The following is a 21539-nucleotide window of genomic DNA, read 5'->3' on the forward strand; positions in this document are numbered from 1 at the left end:
ATTGTGTGGATCCCTTGTTCCCCACTCTTGTAAAAGCTTCTCCTTACAGTAGAGTTCATGATGAGTCTACCTCCTGGAGTGCGTTCCTGACTTGGCTGGCTGTTGTGAAAGGCTTTTACATTAGTACAGAAAAGTGTTTCATTCAACACTTCTTGGATGAAGGTCCAGGCCTTTATCTGTGTTTACTTACCAAATATTTTAAAAATGGGTCATTTGAACAAGATTTTTCTTGGGGCGATCGTGGCTCAAGAGTTGGGAGTTCGCCTTGTAATCAGAAGGTTGCCGGTTCGGCTTGGACAGTCTCGGTCATTGTGTCCTTGGGCAAGACACTTCACCCGTTGCCTACTGGTGGTGGTCAGAGGGCCCGGTGGCGCCAGTGTCCGGCAGCCTCGCCTCTGTCAGTGCGCCCCAGGGTGGCTGTGGCTACAATGTAGCTGCCATCACCAGTGTGTGAATGTGTGTGTGAATGTGTGGATGACTGGATATGTAAAGCGCTTTGGGGTCCTTAGGGACTAGTAAAGCGCTATATAAATACAGGCCTTTTTTTTTTTACCATTTCTATTTATTTTCACTGCAGCATGTACTCTGATAGTCCCTTTTTTCACACGATGAAGCAAACCAAAAACAGGAAAATGTGGCTTAGACCCCCAGGGTTTTAAATATAGCTGCACAGAGCAGTCAAAACATGACAGAGACTCTGGCTCCAAATTGAGCTAATCCAACAATCAAGAGAGAATGTCAAGCATAAGCTAATATTAAAGTATTAATCACAAACATGATGAATGTCATTACAATGATGGAAGGTGAAAACATGAATGAAACATGAATCTAATGCAAATGTACATGCATACATGGTTTACCTCCATCTGTTTGTTTTCATGAAGCCTGCACAACATTTCAGTGAACAGCTATATGTCTGTATATGTATATATATGTATATATATGTGTGTATATATAGTGGTTCACTGTGGATATATATATATATATATATATATATATATATATATATATATATACATATATATATATATATATATATATATATATATGACCTTTTCTTCATCAATATTTTATTTTCATTTTTTACTGCTGGTTTTCAACTGTCTGCCAGCTTCAGCAATAAATGTTCTGTTTGCCTTTATTTATTAACAAGAAATTTAAGGTTTATTTTAAATAAGTTCATTGACTAATGGAAGATTATTGCACAAAGAGTGTCACTGTGCTTTTGGTTATTTACTCATTTCTAGTTTAACAGGGAATCCAGATAGCCTTATTCTCCCTTATGAAATTTAGACTGAGCTATTAAAGTCCACACAAGTGGCAAATTGCCTGTCCACCTCTCATCGTCACCACTACTGGTGTTGCTCCATCTCAAGCCTAGTCATCCACAGTTAATTGATTTGCAAATTGTTTTCAGTCACAACAGCGCTAAATAAACAAGCACATAAGGAGGTGGATTTCTGGCTGCACTTGTTTTAGGTAATAAGCCAAGTTTTTCTCTTTTGCCTGTGGCTTCAAACTTTAAATGTTTTTCTGCTGAACTGCTATACCTGCACAAAACTTTTCAGTTGGTCCAGAGAGGGCTTGCCATTACAGCGGACAGAGATAATAGCAAAAATCTTTAGGAAACTTAATTCTCGAAATGAAGTACACCTTACATTACTGAAAACATAACTGATATTTTTGAATACAGAGAAATGGCTTTTGTACACAGATCACTATTCATCATCTTGGAGTGCTTTAGCCTTGAGCAAATTTAATTAAATTTGTTTTTCCATTTGAATTACTGTCTCTGAACAACTCATGCTAAACATTTTCTCACATGAAATTATTCTTTACACTAAAATGTGCATGTGATTGTTTTGGATTGACCATTTCCTTTCAAACAACTGTTTAAAAAAGTTTATATTTTACTTCCTTTTGACTTGACTTGAGGTGGTTTATTTTCTGTGAGGACACAAAGAACTTTTTTTTCATCAGAGAGGCATTTAAATGAAATGAACCATGCATGGAAAGAACATGAAAGCTAAAAGGTAATCCAATTTCCATTAAATTTGATTCTTAAATTCACCTAAAGACCTTTCTGAAAAAGTCACAATTAGAGACCATGAATGCGTGTCATTTGATATTGTTTTGTGAAATGAGTCCCTATTAATAAAAACGTGGCTTTCTGAGATTTGTTGTACCCCCTCTGCTACTGTAACTGTCAGAGTCTGAAGGGATGATTGCGGCAGGTATTAATAAAAGCTTAGTATTCAACATCTGACACCCAGTCAGTCATTTGATTGTATTTTAAAACTAAAATGGCCAATTGACTATAATCTTCAAGTATGGGCAGTGATGTTTTTATATAGCAAAAATCAATTCTACCCACACTATGTTTCTCAGTATTGTGCCACGGTGTATCACACATTATATTCACAACACAGAATCTTTCTGCTTGAGATTCAGGCCTTTGCTCAACCAGTGAATGTCACACAGATTATCACCATCTTGATCGTCATATGCATCAAAAAGAGACCCATAAGGATTATACATCACAAATACTCTTTACATTTCTAAAGTACAGATCAGGGCAAACAAAATAATAAAAGGAAATTCTTTAAAGAGTTTGCACAGACACGGGCAAACATATAGATGCACATATAGATTAGTACTGAGCGACCAGGGTGACGTTCCTGCTCTTCATACCGTGTACTGGGAATAAAGCTGTAGATTTAGACTGCTTACATCTATATAGTTGGACTGACCTTTCTTTATGCACCTACCTGAGTTTGTTTATAAAAAGCTTTCACTGTGCTGCGTGAAAATCTAAGTAAAAAGAAGCAAGGTTATATAGAGACATCTCTCCTCCGATTAGAATAGTGTGTTTAAAGTAACAGCATGGAAGGAGCGTGGATGCCTACACATCCAGTTCAGAATTTCTAAAAAGCTGTTCTTTTGCTCCCTTTTGCACAAGCATTCAAGAAGCAGTCCAAAACCTCAAACCTCCATCCTGGTGGGCCGGATTATCCACTGGACATTGTGTCTGGGCATGCGCCCAGGGTGCATGCATGGTTGGGGGCCCATCCAAGAAGCAAATGAACAAAATGACCAGAATTATATTATCTTATTAGATTGCATCTTGAAATCAAATATTATCAAAACATGCATACAGCTCCTCTACACTGGTCTCTCCCAAAGTCAGCTAGCTGGTAAGCATGTCCAAAATTAATGCATGACAGGAAAACAGATAAAAATGGGATGTATAATCAATTCAGCATGAAAACACTGCATGAAGCTGTTGAGACGTTCAGTGTGATGGCACGCAAGCTGACCCGGAGTTTAGCAACGCACAGTCACGGTTGATTTATGACCTCAAAGGATCGAAATGAAGGAGCCAGGCTGCACCCACCAGTACCAGTATCCAGGAAATAGCTCTGTTTTAAAGGTGAGCAGATCTGTCCAAATATCAAAGGCACCGATTCCATTGCTGGTGTCAGTGTTGGAGTGTTACTAACTCAATTGGGTCAGGACTTTCTTTCTATCCTTTTAAATTCCAGTATGTATCCCATACTGGACTTTGGATTTTGAGGAGGAGATCAGAAGTAAAACAGACAGAGAGAGAATGAGAGAGGAAGATAACAATAAAGTTCTGGCAGCTTATTTTTCCAATTAATATATGGCACTTAGGTTTTTAGTAAAGTTGTATTGTGATGGTTACTTTTATTTTTTAGTAAGATACAGCTACCCCATTTGGAGCTATATTCTGTGTACAGGTATACACAGAATATATAAAAAAGTCTGATCCTCAAAACAAGCTGGCTAGGGCCCATCAAACATTTGTGCCCAAGGGTCTGTAACTCGATGATCTGGGCATGCCTCTGGCAAAGCAGCTCACTCTTAGGGCAGTAGTTGCTTTTAAGAGAATAGTATTTCATTTTCTATATGTTTTTTTTTTCTTTGTTCTTTTAACCATACTTTAAGAAGTTTGTAGCGTAGTAAAAATCAGATCAGGGGTAGCAAGGCAGATGTTTGCTTTCATCCATGCAAATTTGAATGGTTTGTTAATATGACCCCACTCCACACCCCTACAAAGTCTGTGGTATTCAATCACAGTAACCCCAGTGTCATTTGTGTGTTGTTTCTAGCCACAGTGGCATTGTTCTGGGGATGATAATGTAGGGAGATCTAGAAGTTTTTTTCTTTCTCAATATGTTATTTTTTTCTTAGTTTGCACTCACATGCTTACTGTTGCTAATGCTTTTTGTGTTGTTGTTGTTTTTTACCTGTGTTTGTTTCTTCACCGATACTAGTTTTAATAATTTTTATATTATACTTTTTCATAAACTGTTGCTCAATACCTGTTTTCTCTTTCATTTTCTACTGGCGACAGTCTGTGCAGAGGCTTAATTTCTTTATATACAGCGTAGCATGAGTAGGTGTTAGGTTGATGCCTGCTCCATGCTCGCATGAGGGGTATTCATTAGCAACCAAGTGAGTGACCCCAGAAAATGCAGGAGGAAAAAAAGTATGAGACAGCACACTGACCTGAGTAAACTTTGCATGAACACCAGGGATTGTCTGCAAATCCTAAATGACACTTTGAGTGGTGGGTAAACAGCATTTACATAAGGGTTATAAGTAGATCAGTTACATATCGTGCTGTGTCTGTGGTGCTGTTTTCAGCAAGTCAGCCCTCCCACATTAAGTCAGGAACCAGCTTTTCCTGGCTTGTTGCCATTTCCCTGCCCTCGCACTTAGACACCAAACTCTCTGCAGCCTTTGCACCGAGACAAATAGCTGCTGCTGCAAATTACCTGAGAACACTCTGCCAGTGATTGCCTGTTTACACTGCATGTGCCCAAACTCCTGAGGCCGTTGTAATAGTTGCATGGTGTATTGAACCTCATAGCAATTTCAACCCAGAAGATATATATTTAGGTGTAGCGAATGAAGAAGCAATATTGCTTTTATTTCTTTTTCAATTATAGATAATGAGGGACAAAAATTGATCTTTGTTTTTACTCAGTCTGTTATTGAATATACTTTCAAATGAGAATGTGCTTTGAAAGTGAAATAGTTATTTAAGCTGTGTATGTTAGCTTGGTTAGTGTGTGTAGTGTGTGTTTGTGTGGGAAGGAGACAAGACACAAAAGAATAAAAGCTATAAAATAATTACAGATTATCCAAATATGCTTACAAATACAGCTTGGGACGTACGAGACGCCTTGGGAAAAGAAAATGTATGTATGCTGTACTGTAGGTTTGAAACTAAGCTGTCCCTGCCCCTCGTCACAAGAAAGGTTTTGGTTTTTGTGTTTTTTCCCTATATGGGAAGTTCCTCCAATTTTGAAGTAGTTAAAAAGTAGTTGTGACCCGAAGCTGATATTACTGGGAAGTTTTATTAATTTTACATGAATTGTAAGTCATTGTATGTAGAATTTAATTTAGTTTCACAGCTGTAGACAAAATTATTGTCCAGGGATTCTAGACCATCCCCTGTGGTTTGTTACTGAGACATATATGATTTTGATGTTGTCAGCCCCCTTTAGAACATCGGCCAGTGAGTAGAAGAAGAAGCTACTGATGGTTTTTCTGTTAGTAGTATATCTTAAAATTTTATTTATACATTTACATGATAGCTTTTACAGGAATTGGGCTTTGTCCAACTTAGAAGTGATTGTGTTTTGGACTGGATGAGGATCCAAAAATGGATGCAGGATTTTTAAATAGATATGACCTGAAATTGAGCTTTTCAAGCTCAATTTCTTTACAAGAATCATTTAATTTTAAGCCAAATGAATTGAAAAAAAAATGTGAGACACTATCTCGATGTGTATCTCAAGACAATTTGGAGCCAAATATCCTTCTGGATCCAGAGGCAAAATTCATAAATAGTGTTGAGAGAAATGTCAGCGTGTCTGCATACCTCTGAATACCTCACATTACTGATGACTGCAATGATAGACAACAAAGATAGATTTAAAAATTGATGTATGCCATAAACCTTTTTAAAACTTTGTTTTTTGTAATACAATTTAATCACTGTGAGATCATAATTAAGTTAAGCATCATAAGTGTGTGTTTGAATTTCCTAGCCTAATATTAAGTTATTATTAGTATAGTATATGTGGCTTTAGTAGTGCATAGTGACCTGACACATGTTATAAGTATTGAGAGGATGGCCAAACAACAACAAGGTGCCACCAATAAGCACGCTGAACATTCTCACGCAGTGGGTGCATTTTGGTGTCCCTTGCATTGTTCTTCATGAAAAAGAAACCAAATCATGGGGAAAAGTTACAGTTTTTGCCCGTTGCCTGAACACATTTTGCAAAACTTTGCTCATTGTGCCAAAACCCTAAACACAAGTAAACATGACACAACACTGGGAAATATACCATTCACATCTGCACCAAATTGAAACTCTACTCTCAAAACCTAAACTCTGCTATCAAAACCTGACATTCCTTTGTCAAAATGTAACTCTGTTGACAAAATGACACATACTTGCATCATATGCAAACACTTACAGAGCAGGAGGAACACACTAGTCTACTTTATATAAAACACTGCAGTCTTTGATTTCCATTGTTCATTCAGAAGGCATATTTTCAGGAGACACATTTGCAAACAACCAAAAAAGCAAATAGACCTACTCAATATTGTACATTGCAGTACCATGAATTCAGATAAAGCAAAAAAAACCAAAACAAAAAAAAACCCATAATACAGTAATAGAAAAAACACTATACTGTAAACAAAAAATCATGACAATTGTGCATACGTGGGCTCATGGATCCCGCCGTCTGTTGGGGTCTGGCCACAGGACCTCATCAACATCGCAAGCAATGTCTTCTCCCGCTGGGCACCGGGGAAAATATCCTCTTCCATGTCAAAACCATCCATGGATTGCTGTCACCTGAATGTCACCGCAGGCCTGTTCCATTGCCTGCAGAAGAGGCATGCAGGCATGTAGTTGGCGGTCATATACACGCCATCTCCAAGCCGAAAAAAATTCCTCTATAGGGTTTAAAAATGGTGAGTAAGGGGGCAAGCATACCACTTCAAGTTGACTTTGGTTGGAGAACCAGGCCTGGACCAGAGCAGCCCGATGGAAACTGACATTATCCCATATCACCACAAACCTGGGCTGATCTCGTCTGTTCTGTACAACTATATCATGGAGAGCATCTAGAAATGTGAGTATGTGTTGGCTATTGTATGGACCTAGTATTGCATGATGGTGCAGAAGCCCTCGAAGGCATATGGCGGCACATAATGTGATTTTTCCCCCGCGCTGCCCTGGGACGTGCACAATTGCCCTTTGGCCAATTACATTACGACCCCGTCGTCTTGTTTTGCTCAGGTCGAATCCAGCTTCATCAATGAAAATGTATTCATGAGGCTGTGCAGCTCCATCCATGGCCAAGATTCTCTGAAAAAAAGGGGAACATATCACTGTACTACAGTGCTACACATACAGCACCCTCACCCCATCACACAGGTACCTGTGTAGCTCTCAGAATGGATCCATGTGGTACTGATATGGTACATATTCAGCTGCTACTGGACTTCACCAATACTCTATTGTAAATGTAAGGGACAGTTACACGTACCCGTACATATTCAGCTCGAAGTCCTTTGACCCTGTCACTGTTCCTCTCGAATGGGACTCTGTAGAGCTGCTTCATGGTGATGCTGTGTTTACCCAAGATGCGTCTGATGGTGGTGATGCTCACATGGTCTATGTTGCTGAACACTCGCCTGTCTGCAAGTATTTTCCGTCGTAGCTGGTGGAGACAGATGGCATTGTCTGCCCTCACTAGGTCCACAACAGCAAGTTCCTGCCGTTGTGTGAACAGGCGTTGGCGTCCTCCCGCAGAAGGTCTTCGAGTCATTCTAGAGAAATACAACCACATATTGTCATCGGTTTGCTTATTTTTCTTACAGTACTTTACTGTATATACTGTATCATCCACTGTACAACACTGTACTTCAATATAAGTAATCATGGTATGTTTCACAGAAACTACCACTTTGGCTGCAAAAGGAGCATTAGCACCCTGCAATACCCTGTACACTTGATATGGTGATATACTGTAGAACAGTACTATAAAACCATCTGAGTAGAGTAGAAGGCAGTGAGATGAAGACAGACCTGTTTTCTAGTCGGAATTTTCTTATTACAGATGCCACTGTGAAGCGGCTTAGATGTGGGTGGACTCTCTGCCCAGCTTCCCTCATAGTCAGGCCGTGGTTGATGACATGGTCCACCAAAGTTGCTCTTATATCATCAGAAATATGGGTCCGTGCATGGCCTCTTTGACCTCCTCCTCCTCTTCCTCTTGCTCTCCCTCCATCCATGCTTGCAAAGTTCTTGAATTGGCTAAACTGAGGGCTTTTTGTGGTTGGCTAATTGGTGTTCAGTTTTGCAAGTAAGTGCCTTCAGGTGTATATTTGAGTGGTTGCAATTACCCGATGTGTTTTGTATTTTGGATACATGTGTTTTCCAAATGCCACCCTGAAATTTCATTTTTGAACGAAGTGTCTTATGTATGAAATAGAGTGTAGTATGCAGGACCATGTGTGTTGCATAAAGGAGTAAGTGTGTTGCATAATTGCAACCAGAGTGCAAAGCAGCACTTTTGTTTAAGGTATGGGTACATGTGTTTGAGGTATGGTAACAAAAGCTTCAAGTTGTGTTACTTTAGTCTAAGCATGGGTTTATAGTGTTCAAGCAACGAGCAAAAACTGTAAAATTTTACAAACTTATCAAATGATTTGATCCAGTGTAAACAAACTATATGTGTGAAAATGCCCTAAAAGAAGGAAACAAGTGCATTTTGGAGATATTTTCTGGCTGCACAAATGCACAAAACAACCTTAGTCAACCCTCAAAATGCTCTTAAAAGATAAGAGGTTTTGGGTGTGTGTGTGTGTGTGTGTGTGTGTGTGTGTGTGTGTGTGGACAAATGAGCAATGCTTCTTGTTTTGTGACACAAAGCTTCTACACACTCAAATTTCAGTTAGATGGTTATTTTGAGGGTTTGGCTAGTCATTGGGGGGATTGGTAGTTTGTATGTTTGGGCTGTTTGTGCCACAGTATTGTGTCCCAGTGGTCCCAAGATGGAGCCTTATTACATTCTCCAGAAAGAGATTTTAGCTGTAGAGCAAGGCATAAGTGTTTAGAGAGGATTTAAAAATGTGCGACATGATGGCTGAACTGAAAGACCAGATTCAAATGTAAACATTTAATATCAAAAGCTTGCATTGCTAAATTACACTTTCAATCTGGCACAATGACATGACTTTATAATCTCAAATCGCCTCCTAAAAATAACATCACTGCCAGATTTTCTGCTGTCAGTATTCAGCCATGGCAACAGTTTAGGCAGGACTGCTGATGATCTGTGCCTCCTACACAGTGTCCTTGGTTAATTCTTTTTTTTTTAGATCAGGCACAAAGTACCTAAAATTGTTTCAGTTTATGAAGCATCAGTATCTTTTCTGCCAGTCTGAAAGTGATTAATTCTTAACCTTGGGGCAGACGCCATATAAATCATATGTTTGCTGTAAATGGATTTACACACACACACACGCGCACGCACACACACACACACACACACACACACACACACACACACACACACACACAAACACACACACAGATAGATAGATAGATAGATAGATAGATAGATAGATAGATAGATAGATAGATAGATAGATAGATAGATAGATGCATATGGTGTAAGGATAATAGCTGATAGTTGGACACTAACTTGGAGACACTAGATTGTTTTCCTCTATTATTCTTTGTGAATAAATGAATTCAGGGCAGTTGCACAAACACAGAAACATGTGCACAAAAGAAAAATGCACAAAAAAAATCATGTTTCGATTTTCGACACACAGTATATGCACTTTGAAGGCACAAACTATCCACATACATACTTGTACATCCCAAATGGTAGGTATTTGAGAAAGCAATGTTTGCACTTGTGCTACACAGATGCAGACACCCACATACAGTCTTCAGAGACTCTCAATGATTCCACTTTGACATTTACAGAAATGTTTTTCCATCCTGCTGTTACTGATCAATAGCAGCAGTAACTGTCTCCCTTGGTCTGTCAAGCGTGGTCAATATGGTGAGTGATCAAAACAAATTGTAATTACTTCATTGTAATTAAGGCCACCGTAAGACTTGGTACAGCCCGTCAGAAGTACACTGGGTGACATTTTAATTGCAGTGTAGCTCACATCACAATTCTCCTCTTGGTCCCACTCTGAAACATTTTGAAGTTGCTGCAATGTGTGTATTTCTTTTTTATTATTATTTTATTGTGTGCTTACCGTGTGTCTGCTTGATACCACATGGGCCAGCAGCAGTGGCAGCATCCTGTGAGCTGATTCTCTCTGTGAACACAATGCAGTCTCAGACAGAGTTATGCAGTAGTGAAAAACAGCAGCATCCACTTAAAGTCTGACCTGTTACCTATGCATCCTCTCAGTATGCGTGGCAAAGGGAAGTAGAACATGCGGTGCTTTTTAATGGATAGCCCAGATCAAAAACATGCCCCGCTGAGTAAATGAAATGTCTAGCTTATTTTTTGGTGTGGCGAAATAATGAGTATGGGATCCTGAAGCTTGTACAGAACCTCCTGTTGTTTCTTGGAAGTTCAGCTCATGCTGGACTGGAATAAAGGAGGTGGAACTTAAGCAGGTTTTTTTGTTCATGGCTCGCAATAATCAAAGCTGGTACAATAATCCATAAATATGAGCGCAACCAATTTATGACAGACTGATATTATAGGCCAATATTAGCAGTATCAGTATTATTAAAAGGTAAAGAAGAGACAGGAGAACCAAAAAAAAACTATTTATGTTTTTTAGGTCTGAGGAAATATCAATCAATCAAGGCTTTATTTTCCACGTGCAGGTTGCCCTGCAGTGAAATAGGACACAGTCTTCCAGCCAACCCAGGTGGCCTTGCATGGAATGGGAAGGAACAGACTAAACACAGTCGTTATCAGGGTGTTTTTGTTCGGCTCCAGCCTTGCGACCGCAGCTGGCGCCGAAAGGGTATCCGCATGAAGTGATGGTGCTTTTTACTTTAGTGCGAACAGCTCATATGAATTTCAAAGCTGTTCTAACAGTCCAACACTGGTCTCTCAATCTCCCGTTTGAGAGCCGCGAGCTTCGCCATACCTGCGCTCTGTGATGTTGTCATTCTTGTGCTCAAAGAGCCGATTCTGAGAACTCACGACAGTGTGCCTCCCCAAGATGTCATCCAATTTGCGCTCAGAGATGTTATTCCGAGCGAGCCCTTCCGAGATGTAATCCAGTCTGCACTCAGAGATCTTATTCGAGTATTCAGGGCAGCCGTCAGCCTTTCCAAGATCTTATCCGTGCTGCACTCAATGAGCCCATTTTGAGAAACTCACGCCTCTTCCCATCATTTCAATCCCATCGTTTTTGCTATAGCTTTTTGAAAATCTGATCTTAGAGTTAATCAGTCAAGCTTTTATATATCATTTCATTTTATTTTCAAAACTATGAGTTGCTTGATTCAGCCTCAAAGAGAAACCAGTATGTCTGCAGACTCCAGTCTCACCGGCCTGACAATGAAGTCATCCAAAAGGTAAAACAAGATGGAAAGAAGATGCATGTAATTGTCATTTAGCTGGAAACCCTACTGTGAGAATGATGTGGCTCTGTGTGCTTTGGCACCGCAAATAAACTGCCCCATATTGTTTAGTCCACAGTAACTTCCACAGCAGCGCAAGCAAACCAAATGAACAAGCCAAATACAGCAGAGTTTGTTTAGGCTGAAGAGGTCATGTGTGAAAGCAGCATCTCACCTCTGTCAGCTGTCATGGTTGCTTTCACAAGAGCCTTTGTGTTGCATTTGTTCATTTAGTCCTCTGTTTTTCTTTGATTATTCTTATCTAATTCAATATGCATATGCCTCTTTTGGTGCAAAAATTGAACTAATCTCAGCAGTTTACATATATTTGTATATCGAAGCATGTTTGACTGTTTTCTCTTCATGCACTGTGGACAGAATGTCTCCGGGCACTTTGGCTAGTCATGTGTGTCAGTTTATAGTCAGATCCAGATTTGTAGGCCCCCTGCTACCTTTCTACTGTGGTTTCTCTGGCATGGCTGACAGAACAATTTCTTGTACAAGAATACAAGAGTTTATTATTACCGGTGGTGTTGTTTTAGACTCTTGTTCTAAAACTTTTCTTTACTTTTTTTGTATCAAACTCAAAAGCAGCCATCATAGCTGTATTTCTGCTGCACCATGAAATGGCAAAGCACCTTCAGCAGGGATCTATGGAGGAGTGATGGCAGTGACCAGGAGCCTCTAGGCTTGGAACAGTATTACTGTTACATTGCTACCATGTAGTCAATCTGGCTTCTCCCTGAACAACTACTCTGCTCCGCAGGCCAGTCATTTTCTGAGCTGGGTTGTGTCGATATTGACCTCCCACAGGTACACGACTCTCCTTTCATCATTCCCTCTCTCCGCCCTAAAGGAGTAAAAAATAAGCACACCTCCTTTACTATCTAGATTCATAACCCTTCCACTGTCAGTCAGAACTTATGGTAAGTGAGTTTGTTTGTGCATGTGTGTGTGTCTGTCTGGATGTAACTCATAAGAGTGAAAGACTACCAAAAATTAGGCTGTTACCTCTTTTAAGGTTGAAATAAATCATGAAATTGCAAACATGCAAAGTCCTGCACACTTTGCTTTGTTTCTAATGTTTTTTGGAGAGTTTATAAAGTTTATATTAAGCCTAATATATCACTTTAACATACTTTTGTGTATTGCAGGTACATTCTGAATGCATCTCATGTATAATTTATAGGGAAAGAAAATACTCTAATTCTTTCTCTCATAGACTAGAAGCAGGACTTAATAGGAGGCCAGGACAAGACTGGCATAACAAAAACACAAAATATGATATACATGCATTACAGAAAAGCCTAAATGCCTGAGGTCTAAAGCTCTTTGGTTTTCCAAAATCTGGGCACTTTGTAAAATAAATCACTCTGCTTGTTGTTATGCAATGGTTTTGATAGATAGCATGTATGGGACTGAGTCATTGCACCTAGTGACTTTTTGTCTTCTTTCTTGTGCCAAGACTTGCCCTTTAAGGCATCCCATCTGCAACTACACAGATCAAATTTTATCTATATTTGGATACTTTCCATAAATGCAAAGCACTTCATGTAAATTTTATATTTCTCTAATCTCTAATAATGTTGGAAGCGTACACGACACATTTGCACACTGCAGATTTTGCACAGAGGAATGCAAGTCTGTAGATTCAATCTGCCAACAAACTGCTGATTGTTCAACATGGATATTGTGTATTCTCGTTCTGTCATAGTCCCGGTGCAATATCTTTTGTTTTAGTAGCTTGTTCCATTGCTCCCAGTACATCATTATTGCTCAATTGCGCAATAACATCTGTGTATCACAACAGTAATTATTACATTTCATTACATCATTTTAGAGTAATCAAACACGCCATAATCAACGGCTCATCAGCGTGTAATTGTACATCGCTATTCAAAATATCACCGTCATGTAATTATCAGCGAGCGTCGTGAAATTACTTTGTTGTTTTGCGAACGCCCCGACTGTCATTGTAATGGTAAAAGCAGAGACGCTAACCTTGGTGGTACATTTATCTCAATGACCTATTTGTCAGTGATGGAGATGATAACATCTGTGATACATGATACACAAATGGTTCCTTTGATAGACAATCACTCACAGGCGGCGTAATATCTCATCGTGCTCCCACCGCTGCTGTTTCCGAAAATAAAATAAATACAAGGATAATTAATGCCCAATTTCTGTGCCCTTGAAATTAAGTTCATAATGCCTTTTGTGATAAGAGCATAGTGAAATAAGCATGAAAGGCTCTCTGTGGGGAACCATGGCCCCAAAAAGACTCGTTAGCAGTGATACAGTGTTAAAAAAGAAAGTCGCCAAAGGGAGAGGGGGAGTCGAAAAAGTTCCCAAAGATATTAAGCTTTCTTGGAGAAGTGCAGTTTCCACTTTTTAGTCAGTAAGCCCAGATGTCAGATAGCAAGAAATTTTAATATGCATGAAGGTGACGAAACTTAATTTCAGAAAGTCATTTTTTAAATGATAGAAAGATAAACTGATATTTACATGAACAAAATGCAATTTTCTTCCTTAGTTGTCTCCTATCGTCCTATTAATTCTGACAGCTTATCAGTTTCCTCTGTCAACCACTGGCACATGAATCATTCACTCTTTATCACTGAAAAAACTAAATAGAAAAATAATGCTTTGATAGGCAAATACAGTATAAACTACACAACAAAAATGTAAAAAGGGTGCTGTAACCAAATATTAGTTGTCACCTAATGGATGTTTCAACAATAGCCCTCAAAGCTGTATTAAAAGCTCCAATTTGACCAGCTAAGTGAATGAGTGAGAAATTAAGGGTTCTATAGATTGATAGAAGCTATAATGCCCATCCTCCATTGCGTGTTTGATCTCCTCTAATTTTAGAAAACCCATTTAGCCATTTAGCCATAGTTATGCTTTGTACACTGAATGAGCTAGTAAAAGTTTCAGATTCTCTATTTTAATCAGAAATTAAAAAAAAACAAAAAAACCAAGCTGCATTATGGTTTTGCTCCATCATGTACCGGCATTACAGCTTCTGTGCACCTTGGTGAAGTCTGTGCTAAAACTGGAGGAACACAAGTCTTCCAAAAGTTATTCCACCATTTAGATGACGGTGGAGGTGAGCCCTGTATTGGCATGTACACCCAAAATCTCAGAGTACATCAAAGTTTTTGATTATTATTAAGGTGATTTTATTATCATCCTACTAATCCTGAGTATTAGTTATTGTGCAACTTGAGTTCTACTCACTTAGTACGATTCTGCTTTTTGATTTTAATCTCATTTTTCTAATAGTGAGTTTGATTTCTTCTGTTGGTGTTATCTCAGATTTCTGTTTTTTAATTCATGGGTTCTCTAGTAACGAGTTTGTTTTGCAGTCCTTTTTGGCTAATTGTTATTCTAGTATGCTGCATTTTAGATTTCTGCGTATTAGTTCTGGTTCCCGTCTTGCATATAGAGCACTCAAAGCACTTTCTGCTACAAATGTCATCAGTGAGTCATACGCACGTTCATACAATGCTTTCATCTAACATTTGCAAACACTCATTCTTCAATATGTGTGTGTGTGTGTGTGTGTGTGTGTGTGTGTGTGTGTGTGTGTGCGCGTGTGTGTGTGTGTGTGTATCTTGCCCAAGAATACTTTAATGCTAGAGTGGAGGAGCTTGGGATCGATCCACTGACTTTTTGATTGGTACTCTACCATCCGAACCACAGCTGTGGTCCCTCGGGTCTGTCACGTTAATGTAAGTCTTCTTCTACCTATGTTTACTTGTGTGTTCTCTGAGGTGTTTTCTATGATAGATGGCTTCTATAGTGTCTTGCTTTGAGTTCAACTTCCTTTAGAATCTTTAGAATGAATTAGAGCCGAAACTGCGAGCCAGGCCTTCTCGTCCAACATTGAGGTCTGACCTCACAAATGCACTCTCGAAAAATTGTCAAAAATTCCCATAAACACACTCTGAAACCTTGTGGGAAGCTTTACCAGAAGAGCTGAAGCTGTTATAGCTGCAAAGAGTGGGATGATATCATATTAGATCCTATGGATTAAGAACAGAGTGTTACTCAAGTTCATATGTGTATATTTTGGTTTTTGTGTTAAAGTTTGGACTTTGTCAACATGAATTACAGCTTTTTTTGCTGATAAATCTGCTTACAGTGTACAATCCACACACTACTGTGATAGACCATGTAGGCAATAGCTGATTGATATTCATCAAATGATTCAGTGACCAGCATTCTATGGATGTAACCCTGGAAGAACTGTGTCATTGTAGGATAAAGGAGACACATCGATCAAACTGCAGCAATATTGGGAGTCAGCAGGTAATGATCTGGTTTTAGAGAGGGGTAAAGTCCACATTTGGAGTTTTGAAGTAATTTATTCCCACTTGGGCCTTTAGTTTGCTTTGTCTTCACTGTTTGATTTGCACCAACTTTTACTTTGCTGCATGTTTCGGCATTGCTTGGTCAGGCTTAGTAATCAATTGTGGTATGGGCAAAATATGTATTAAATAAAGAACACTAATCAACCTTTTTTTAAAGGCATTGCAAATTATACTCTATTTATATCCTTTTTTTCAAAGCCAGTATTTGATAGCCTGGGAATAAAAATAGGATGTTAATGGAAAATTGTATTTAGTAGTCAGTATAATCTTTTAGTGATATAAGTTTGCATATGGTAGAATACTGCATGTAGTTATTTGTATTAGGAAATATTCAACCATGTATACTTAGAGGCATATAATTAATTGTGTGTGATCTTTAACAGGCTGCAAAGGCTTGGTGTGTATTCCACAGTAGAATGCACACCCACATCCTGGGAGCACGAGAGAGGTCATACCTTCTCTTATTGTTTTACGGCAGGATTAACGTAGCCATGTCTGTTTTAGTTTAAGTGCTTCTTTACATATAGATGAACTGCTGGACTTCCTCACCATGTTATTTAGGGTGAGGGGGAGACTACCCTTTCCTGACCAAGGATGTACCTTTTGTGCTTTTATGACCCTTTGATCAGCAGGACACACACACACACACACACACACACACACACACACACACACACACACACACCACTGAAGTATAAATAAAGACCAGCGCAAAGCTCAGCGCGAGTCTCTGAGACTGCCCTTGCTAGCAAGAACTCTGTGTGTTTCTCTTCTCTGAGTCTTTACTGAAGAAGTGTTTTAGAATATTTTCCCTAACATAGGAGCATCATCTTTCATCTCTGTGGGGATCAAGCATTGAAGTTTCTTCTGTAATTTGTCAAAAAAAAAAGTGCAACTAAAAGCCATGGGTAAATTATCTACGCTATTTTTTTTTCTTTTTTTGGAAGCTGAACACAAATAAAAATTCAACATCTTAACCAAGAACACTTAAGTGAGGTAAAAAGCTGCAGATAGCCATTGCAGCTCATTTTGGTTTAAGGGTACAACTGAGTGCTCTTTCTGGCCCAATTTATCTAGAAGTACTGGGTCTATCAGCAGGTGACAGAAATGTGAGATTTCATCTGTCCTCTATAGCTGCCTAAGGGAGGTTATTCCATCCAAAATTAAAGGCTAAATAGGGGGGAAATGACAGCCAATTCTGCTGGGAATCTAGGTTGTATTTCATGGACAAAGGCCAACTCTCGACCGCATATATATTATACATTTCAAACCAGCTCTACACCTTTGACCTGGTTGCACTCACAGACAACTCCCGCATTGGTGCCTTTTTCCCTTGTGCCATCATTCCCTCATGTGACTCTATTATTACACTTCATTCTTTCTCCCGAGTCTAACCATGTCAGCGCCCTTACCTGAGCTTTAATCCTAAAGCTTTGCTATTCCCCCTTATCCTGCTTCTTTCTTCTGTCTCAGTACTTTGTACCTTGCGTGTTGTGCCACCTCTTTGTGGCTTTTAATGAAAGTGTATATTTTTAAAAAAAAAGCAACTCTGCAAAAAAAGTTGGTGATAATAATGCCAGTCTCTGTATCCTCTCATATCCACTTATTTCTCCCTGTACTCCCCACAAACCCTCGTTTTAGTCTTTTCACCTTTCGCTCTTAGCCATCCCTAGCTTTGACCTCCTTTCTCACCCACAAAGCTCCCATTGACTCCTCCTTTCTCCCTCTCTCTCTTTTAGTCTCAGAACCTCTTTTTATAGGTCTTTGGAGCTGCAGCATGTTAGCAGTGGGAGCTGCTCTGATTCCATCTTCCAAATAAATGACTGTGAGGAGATAAAGAGAAGGGAAAGGCAGAACGATTGTGTGGGAGGAGAGGGGGCTCTCGTTCCTCTGAGATAAGCAGGAACACACTGAGCGTGTTTGAGTGTTGTGTGACTGTTTGTGTGTGTGTGTGTAAGGAAAAGAGGCAGTAGAGAGAGGAAGCTCCTGAGGGCACCACAACATGTCACCTTATCAGCCACCAACACTCAAGCATCAGTGAAGACCACCCCTTACTGCTTCTTCTTGAGCTCCCTTTTGGGCCCTTGCTCAAACAGCCAAAGGTAGTCATGTGTGGAATCATATCGCCATCAACCTGTGAACTCTCTGATATAACAAGGAAGCGTACTGCTTTCAGGTATTGCGAAATGCTTGTTATGGAGCAGTGTTTTTACTTTAAAGATGATTACAAGTCTAACTACAAAAAAAAATCACACTGATTTTCTCTAACAAAGCTCTTAGAAAAACCAGAGCTGCGCTGCATGGGTCAGCAGCTTTGTTGAATTTTGGATAATTTTGTGATGAATGACTGCTGTAATTGCCTTTTCTTCCAAGAGAATTAGGCTTGCTTTTATAAAGGAAGCTTAATGTGAATAATGTATCTCTATTCATCAGAGAGTGTGATGTAGCCATCGCTCATGCAAGCTCTTTCCAACTCTGCAAAGTTCCTTCCTTGCTTTGCCAAAGCATTTTAGTAATTAGAACCAGCAGATGCCATTTTTGGCACAACTAGTCAGCTTGTCAGAGCTGAACAGATCTCACACACTTCCTTTCACCCGTTCCCATTGCCTTACTATCTGATGTCGGTGCTTTTTCTCCCCCCCTCCACGGTCTGGTACTATGACAAATTGGGATCGGAAGATGAATGCTAAATGTTTTGTTTTTCCTCTGTGTTTTCAGTCTCTACCTATCACCTTGGAGATGTAGGTTCCCTTTTGTCATTGTCTCCCAGTCAAGCAAATATTCAGCAGCAAGTGCAGTGAGTCAAAAAAACCCCCCAAAAAACAGGTAAGACAAAGACAAAATTTGCAAGGCTTGTTACCTTTCAATTGTTTTAATTAGTCAGAGAGGCAGAGATGAATCATTTCTAAATGTTTGTAGAAATCTGTTCATGTTGTCATGCTTCAGAACTATTCCATTAAATTTCCCACCACCCTCTTGAACACAAATCAGGACCCTCCAACACCAGGCAGAAAATGTTCCCTCTAAGCCAGGAGGGAAAGCAAAGGAACACACAGGTGTAAAGAAAGCTCTTAAAATATGTGGTTATCCCAATCGGGCTTTCATAAAATCAGCAGAGATGCACAGAAAAGAAGGTCAGACACCAACTAAGGAGAAACAGAATGACAAACAATATCAAACAATATCAAACAATATCGTCATCCTTTATGTAGCAGGTTTATCAGAGAAACTCAGGAGAATCTTTTCCAAGCACAGCATCCCAGTGCACTTCAAACCCAGCCATACACTCAGACAGAAACTGGTTCATCCCAAACACAAACTAAACAATGTAGTATATCATGTGCAATGCAGTGAGGAATGCTCAGACCTCTACATTGGAGAAACTAAACATCCAATTCATAAACACATGGTACAACATAGAAGAGCCACCTCAATGGGACAAGACTCAACTGTACACCTGCATCTAAAGGTCAAAGGTCACTCTTTCGAAGATGTCAATGTTCACAGAGAGACAGATGGTTTGAAAGAGGAGTGAAAGAAGCCATTTATGTCCACTGTGAACGACCATCCTTGAACAGAAGCAGTGGCTTACGACACAAACTGTCTGTCACCTGTAATCCAGTTTTGAGATCCCTTCCCACCCACTTACATCTTCAGTCAGTTGATCTCAGTAGGTCACATGATGGGGTGAGCCAAAGTCTTACAATAGTTTCACTCGAAACCTCTGCTGATTATGATCCGCACCCTTTTTCACACCTTGGCTCTTGTAATGAGGCAAATGATCAATAGTGGGCCGAACCCTCTTAAGGGGCAGCTCCCACTAGGGCTTAAAATCTGGGACTCTCCACCATTTGGTCTTAGAACTGAAGAAGCTTCTTGGAGAGATGAAAAATCTTCAAGACACTTAAAGAAGTCAAGACGCTTTTCTATCCTTCCAAGTTCCTTAGATTACCATAACCTGGATGACCTAGACTCTACACAGACATTCCATGAAATACAGCAAATACATTATAATACAATACAGAAATGCAGAAAATACAGCAGAGTCCTATTCCTAGGTTTATTGCAAATAAATATTACTTTACAAATGCATTAAAGTGTTTGACAATGTCTTCCATTTTCTTTGAGGTGTGTAAATGAATCTATAGTCAACAATATGAAGATGTGCTGCAATATTAAACTTTGTGCTAACAATAACAATAACAATAACAACAATTATAACAATAATTGTGAACTCTTCTGTATACCAGTAAAAAGTATTCTATAGTCAAAAGGCAGGCTATCTTTCTAAAAGGCATAACATATCAGCAATTACCCCACCCACAGCAGCAAATCTGCAACAGAGTGCCTAAAAAAAGAAAGAAAAATCAAGGTGTTTCAAAGGTCCATTCAAAATCCAGACCTCAACCTGATTGAAATGACAGCAAAGCTCAATGAGCTGTTGTCATGTTTAACCAGAAACTGCACCCAAGGACCAGACTCAGACCAGTGATAAAGGATTTATTGAACAATAATAAGGTTTGCTGAAGAGGTAATAGATGTCAACAAAGAGCAGGAGAGTGACTTGAGAAAGGATTATCTCTGCTGGAGTGAGACTAGAGAGAAGAGACAAGTCAGCAATGGCCAAGGATGAGCAGGTTAGTTTCTGGTAGTTATACGACTAAAGTGTGAAACCTTACTTGGGGTTTTCTCAAACAGAAGTTGTGGAGAGGCTGTTGGTAGTCAGGCTAGATTCCTTTGGACTCTCATGAAAATTGATGGAGTGGGCAGGCAGGTGAGTAATGTGAGAATCCAAAGAGGGTCTACTTTCTTTTAACCCGGAGTTCCAATACAGAGAATGAAACTGATGTTTTGCACATGGACTTTAAACCCAAACTGTTTGCATTTATACTTTTAAATATGAGATTAAAAAAAACCAAAAAATGTCATTGTCATAAAGTCACTATAAACAAAACTATTTATACTGTAAATATAGTACAGATTACTTAATATTCAACTGATGTTGGTACTTTAGCAATAAGACATGAGTACAAATAACTTTTTCCCACTTGACTGTCCTCTTGCTTTCTTTTCTTTTTTTCTTTTGACAATTTATGAGTTTATACACAGTTTCAAGCACGTAATGGTCTGACCCAACAGATGTGGATCTGGACAGAAAATGAGCATAATTTGATGAAATTTTGCATTTTATCCCACACAGTATGCCACAAATAGGGCATAAGGCAACCCACACAGCCTCTCAAGCCCTAACTTCCCAAAGACTATTGTGCTTGAATATTCAGATCTTCTAAATCCTGCTTCGACAACTTCTGTCACGTGTTACCTGTCACTTTACTCAATGATGACATAATAAACATCCTAAAACGCACAAATATTGTCTGACTTCATTATGATTTTGTGAAATAGACTGCAAAGCACATGAACCAAAAAAACATTTATTAAACCCTAGTCAAATATATACAGCTGCAGACTTAATGGGTTATTGCAAT

The 21539-nt window shown here is 39.2% G+C and overlaps 1 pseudogene; it reads left to right on the forward strand.

Moving 5' to 3' along the window:
* The first annotated feature begins 19016 nt into the window (after positions 1-19016).
* On the forward strand, positions 19017-19839 carry LOC146691621 (uncharacterized; annotated as a pseudogene).
* Positions 19840-21539: the final 1700 nt, after the last annotated feature.

Source organism: Copadichromis virginalis, linkage group LG15, assembly GCF_057382275.1.
Source record: "Copadichromis virginalis isolate Kocher_CV1m ecotype Utaka linkage group LG15, C_Virginalis_male_GT1.1, whole genome shotgun sequence".
Lineage (NCBI taxonomy): Eukaryota > Metazoa > Chordata > Actinopteri > Cichliformes > Cichlidae > Copadichromis > Copadichromis virginalis.